Here is a 6,000-nt window from a genome sequence, read left to right as displayed (position 1 = left end):
ACCTCCAACTCAGCCCTTTCCTTCTGGCAATTCAAGTAGCTTTACAGGCAAAGGGGTAGTGGGACTGGAAGGAACCCTTTAAGGCATCAAAACCAGTAGAAGTTGGCCTCTAACATCAAGTTCGCAGTCTAGGATCGGTTTCTTACTGGAATCCAGCTTTCAGTAGAGAGGTTTTTAAAGTTTACACACAACTGTAATTATAAGGAACCCATTAATTCTAAGCCTAACGTATCAAACATTTAAAACTTATGGATTTGTTGATACACATAATCTTTATATTTTCCTCCACCTTAAGAATATATCACACCTGACTAAACTGTTTAGCCACTGATACTGACAGAATCAAAGGCTTGTGAATTTATGTTGTTCTTGTCCATCCAGTCTTCCTTCTCCATTCTTCTGATATAGAACTTTTCTTTCATACTCATTACAGGTGGTTTAGGCAGCACACTCTGCATACTTAGGATTAAGCCTGAAGAATCCTGTATCGGCCTTTATTTCAGTGCCTGCGTACTCCTACAGCATCATACTGAAGGGCAGGGATTCTTGTTCTTTGAACGAAAGCAGGATGCCCTCAGAAGTTCAGAACACTATCAACTTTACATCCTCAGAATTAGCTAAATGGTCTATTTACATCACTGCCTATTTACCTATAATTTCCACATCCTGAGAGCCAGACAAGGCCTCCCTGTAAGCTTCAGAGCTTACAATAGCTTGGACTACTTCAACTGAATGTTACAAAGATTCCTTGGACTCAGCAGTCCTTTGTGAAAACCACTTGCTCCAAGATCCTTTCTATATTCCCAATCTTGTTTAGGATTCCCTGTTCCCAAACCTAGGGATCATCCTCAAGTTTTCACTCTCCAGTCCCTAATTCCTTTCAGTTCAAGATCCTAAATCTCTTCTTAATTTATCCCCTTCTCTTCCTACTGCTTCTGTTGTAATTCATACCCTCATCCTAACTGGTCTTCCTCTTTGAACCACTTTCAATTGCACCTTTCTGTCAAACTGATCTTTCTAAAATAAAATGCAAGTCTTATTACAAATATATGAAACAACTTCAATGAAAGAAGTGAGGAGAAAGGGGCTCAACTAACCCTGAGTCTGTAGGGGTCTAGAAATGAATGCGACTAAGGGCAAAAACCCTACCTAAGCACTGGACTCTAGTTGATAAATATTTCCCATGGGAGATTAGGTTAGTAATTCTGATAGTGCTAGACACGTGTACTGGAATTGAACAATTAAATGGACAGTGATGGCAGAAGCCAGGTTTTTCACACTGTAGGAGTGGGAAGTTATAGATAAGTAAGGGGAGCAGGCTAGAATGATCCATGTAGTAATGGATTACTCTTGGAGACATAAGCATTAACTCATATTTAGCTTAATAGAGATACAAATGGTTACTTATAGAAACATTTACAGCTATGTGTATAAACATAGGTTAGTATATATTTCCTTGCTGTCAGCTCAGTGAGCCTAGAAGCAAAGCTACCGTAGTAGCAGGGAGAATACCCAACATCCAGATATTGGTTTCTAATACCACTCTCCAGTAAGAAGAACCATGGATTCTGGAGAAATGGCTGACTGGAGCATCCCGAAGTGCCAGAAAATAAGAAAGTACTAAAATAAAACAAACAAAACAAAAAGCAAAAAACCAAAAATAAACCCACACTGACAGGACAGGAGTACAATAAAGGAACATAGAAGGCAACTGAAAGGCCACAATAACCAAAGCTCGAACAATTTGAGAGACAAAATGAAGTAAAATTGGATTATAACTCAAAGCACAAAATAGAGTCCACACTGATGATTTATGTAGGTACTGTGCCCTTAAGAGGTGGAACATTAGTCCCTACTCCTTTTTAACTGCAGGCTGCACACAGTGACTCCCTTCTAAAGAAGGATGGAAAGCGGGGAAAAAGTAATTTTAGTTAAAAAACTAACAAACTACCTTAGTCCAGCAATCAAAATGCTAAGTCATGTTGACAGTATGTACCCTTGCTACCACCAATGAGAATGGCACTTTACCTCTATGGTTTTCCTTCTCAAAACATGTAAGTTTAATCATAAGGAAACCACCAGACAAATCCCAATTCAGGGACATTCTGCAAAATACCTGACCAGTACCCCTTGAAAATGACAGGGTTTTGAAGTCTAAGAAACTATCAAATTGAACCAAGAGCCCAGGACACATGATGACTAAATGTAATGTGGTACCCTAGATGGGATCCTAAAACAGAAAAAAGACGTTAGGTAAAAACTAAGAACAAGAGAAGGAAGTGTGGACTTTACTTAATAATAATGCATCACTATCAGTTCATTAATTCTAACAAAGGTACCATACTGATCATACTGATGTAAAATGTTAATAGGGGAATTGGGTGTGAAATATCTGGCAACTCTCGGTACCATCTTTGCAATTTTTCTTTAAATCCAAAACAAAAAGTTAATTTAATAAAAGAAAAAAATGCAAGCCTAATCAGACTTCCATGCTGCTAGTTTTTTTTTAAACTTTATTGTACATCAGAATAAAAACTATTCTGCAAATTTTTGAGCTCCACTTTCAGAGTTTCTGATTTACCAAGTCTGAGGTTGGAGATTAGGATTTCCAACAAATGCCGTGATGCTGATCCTGCTGGTGTAGAAATGGTATTTTGATAACGACTGGCCTGGCCTACAAGATGAAAGCCGAAAATTCAAATGATCCTTTGCCATCTGTCCCAATGGCTTTCCTATGCAGGTATCCTATGTGGCAGACATTCTAAATTACATAATTGGCTTCACCAGGTCTCATATTAACAGGGAAAACAAAGGTTAAATTTGATGCTGTTTCATCTCACATTTTATCTTACACACAACTTTGAATTCCTAGCTACAAGCTACATACAACATACATATCACTAGCAAAATGGCAGTGGAAACTTTCTTTTTAAGATTTTATTTTTTTCCTTTTTCTCCCCAAAGCCCCCAGGTACATAGTTGCACATTCTTAGTTGTGGGTCCTTCCAGTTGTGGCACGTAGGATGCCGCCTCAGCGTGGCTCGATGAGTGGTGCCATGTCCGCGCCCAGGATTTGAACTGATGAAACACTGGGCCGCCTGCAGCGGAGCGCTCGAACTTAACCACTTGGCCACGGGGCCAGCCCCCAGAAACTTCTTTACAAAACTGAAGATTCTGAAACTTCTTTGGAGGCTGTTTAGAGAAACTAGAGACCCTAAGAGCTGTCAAATCACAAATGATTTTTTTTTTTTGAGGAAAATTAGCCCTGAGCTAACTGCCACCAATCCTCCTCTTTTTGCAGAGGAAGCCTGGCCCTGAGCTAACATCCGTGCCCATCCTCCTCTACTTTATATGTGGGACGCCTACCACAGCATGGTGTGCCAAGCGGTGCCATGTCCACAACCGGGATCCGAACTGGTGAACCCCGGGCTGCTGAAGTGGAACGTGCGCACTTGATGAGTTTTTAATCTAGCTATTATTATAACCAAAACCATCCACACAAAAGGACTATATATTTTATAAATTTATTTTCTAACAAAACATACGAAATTAAAAATTTGTTCCTGATGACCAAACACAGTGTTACAAGTTTTCCATGCTATGTGCCAATGTTTTATGGAACCTATTAATTCCACTGACATAAGCAGCATACAATAGCAGTTAACACAGAACATAAAGCAAGGGCGCCTGAGTTTGAAATCTCTTCTCCACAACTCACTAGTTTTGACTTTGAGTAAGTTACTTAACCTGTGATACAAATCAGTTTCCTTGCCTGTAATATAATGATAGAACCTACCTCATAGGGTTGTCATGAGGATTAAGTTCAAATTCATTAAAGCCCTTAGAACAGTGACTGGCCCATAATAACTGCTGGATGTCTTGATATTTACAAGAACCAACCAATATACCAAGTGCTACAGTAGAAAACAGGGATACAATGGTTGGCCAAAAGATAAACAGTCAAGGTTATATTCAGTCTACAAGAGGATACAGACATTAACAAATTAATCATGCAAATAAAATGTGAATAAACATGGAACTGCAAACTGAAATAAGCATTACGAAGGAAAGAATCAGTGTTTTAAAAAAACATTAACACACTCATCTAGTCTCATCTTTGAAGGAGGAGGGGAAAATACTCCAGGTTCAGGGGGGTCCCCCTCTTCTAGGCTTAATCAGTAATCTTACTTCAATTAGCAGTCTTAAAAAACATAATTTAACAATCCAGTCATTTGGACAGTATATCTGATTAGTCAAAAAGAAATGACAAATTAAACTATTCTGAGATAATCTTTAAGCAACGAAAAATGTTTAAGGCTGGAAGTTTTATTTCACTTTAATGGACATTAAAGGTGACCTACTAAATTGGAAAACTGAGAAAAGTCATCAGCATTTAATAAAAACATATTCTTCAGAAAAACCGTTCTTGAAGGAATTCTTCACAACCAAGAACTATATAAAAACTTAAAATCAAACAATAACTATGCAGAAGAAAAGCTTTGCAAAGCCCAGTATTTTAGCAATAATGCCACATGCATAAAGCCCCAGGCATCTACACTTAATTAAACAAGGCCACCCAGGCAACAACTCCAGATGAGTTTAAGTTCTAAGATACTTGGGCAATAAGGAAGCAAGTAGGTAAAAAACCAACTTCCTACCTACCCAACAAACAAACAAAAGCCATGAAAAGAAACTTTTATTATCAGAACTTAAAACAAGCTGGACTTAGTTTGCATTTCAGAACTGAGGCCATGGAATTATGATATAGGCTTAAGAATCAAAATAGACACCAAATATGAATGCCAGATCAAAGTAACTGGCAATGAAACAAAAAAAGAGCCCTGTTACTATTCTCACACAACTTAATAAAAGGACGTAGCTATTAAAAAAAAAAAAGAAAAAGTTACAGAGAACATACCAAAATACCTTAAAACTGACACTGGACCTCATAAATGAGCTTTGAAAAATTTATTTACTGTGGGTGTATGCGTGACATGCATTTTCAGGCCGGGGCATGACTGATTCTCTTTTTTTTTAAAGCAAAGAGCTGCAGAGCAATAACCCAAAGTCACCTTAAAATATTTGCAAGAAGTCTTTAAGATTCTCTTCACCCTTAGATGGTTGAAGAATTGTCTAAAGAAAACCACACAAGTTATACCTAATAAGAATTTAAATCTCTAGCATAAAATATAATTATAATAAAATAAGTCACTATAGTTCTTTTGACAGTATATGGTTATAACAAGAAGTTACATCATTGACCTATAAACGTATGTCTATAGCACGTTAATTTCAATTTACAAGTATATATATATTTTTGAGGGGGGTGAGGAAGACTGTCACTGAGCTAACATCTGTGCCAATCTTCCTCTATTTTGTACTTAGGATGCCGCCACAGAGTGGCTTGATGAGCAGAGTGTTAGGTCCACACCCAGGATCCAAACCGGCAAACCCCAGACTGCTTGAAGCAGAGCATGTAAACCTAACCACTACGCCACTGGGCTGGCCCCTCAATTTATCTTTTTAAAGGTTTAAATTATTGGCTTAAATTATTACAAAAAAACTAGGATAGGTCTCAAGAACTACCCTTTAATAGTGTCCCACTATAAACAGATGATGAAAATTAATAGTCTACTTTAGTTAACAGTACTCTACCGAGGCTAATTCTTAGTTTTGTAAAAGTTCTACGGTAAAGTAAGATTTTAACATAAGTGGAAGATTAATAGAGGACAGAAAGAACTCTGTACTTTTCTTGCAACTCTTCTGTAAATCTAAAACTATCTCAAAATAAGAGGTTAAACAAATAAAAGCTCAACTTCTTAGGACCTTACTTCCTTTATACCAACAAATGTGCTAGGCAAGAAAAACAGAACTGTGTATTTCCCATGTTGAGGTCAGCTGTCAGATTAGTTACCAAGTGTATAATAAACCTAGCTTTGACTGCTTTGGTACAATAATTACTTTGAATGCTGAGAAAGACAAAGCATATTTCTAGAGAAA

The sequence above is a fragment of the Equus przewalskii genome, chromosome 6, assembly GCF_037783145.1.
Source record: "Equus przewalskii isolate Varuska chromosome 6, EquPr2, whole genome shotgun sequence".
Taxonomy (NCBI): domain Eukaryota; kingdom Metazoa; phylum Chordata; class Mammalia; order Perissodactyla; family Equidae; genus Equus; species Equus przewalskii.
This window is presented reverse-complemented; position numbering follows the sequence as displayed.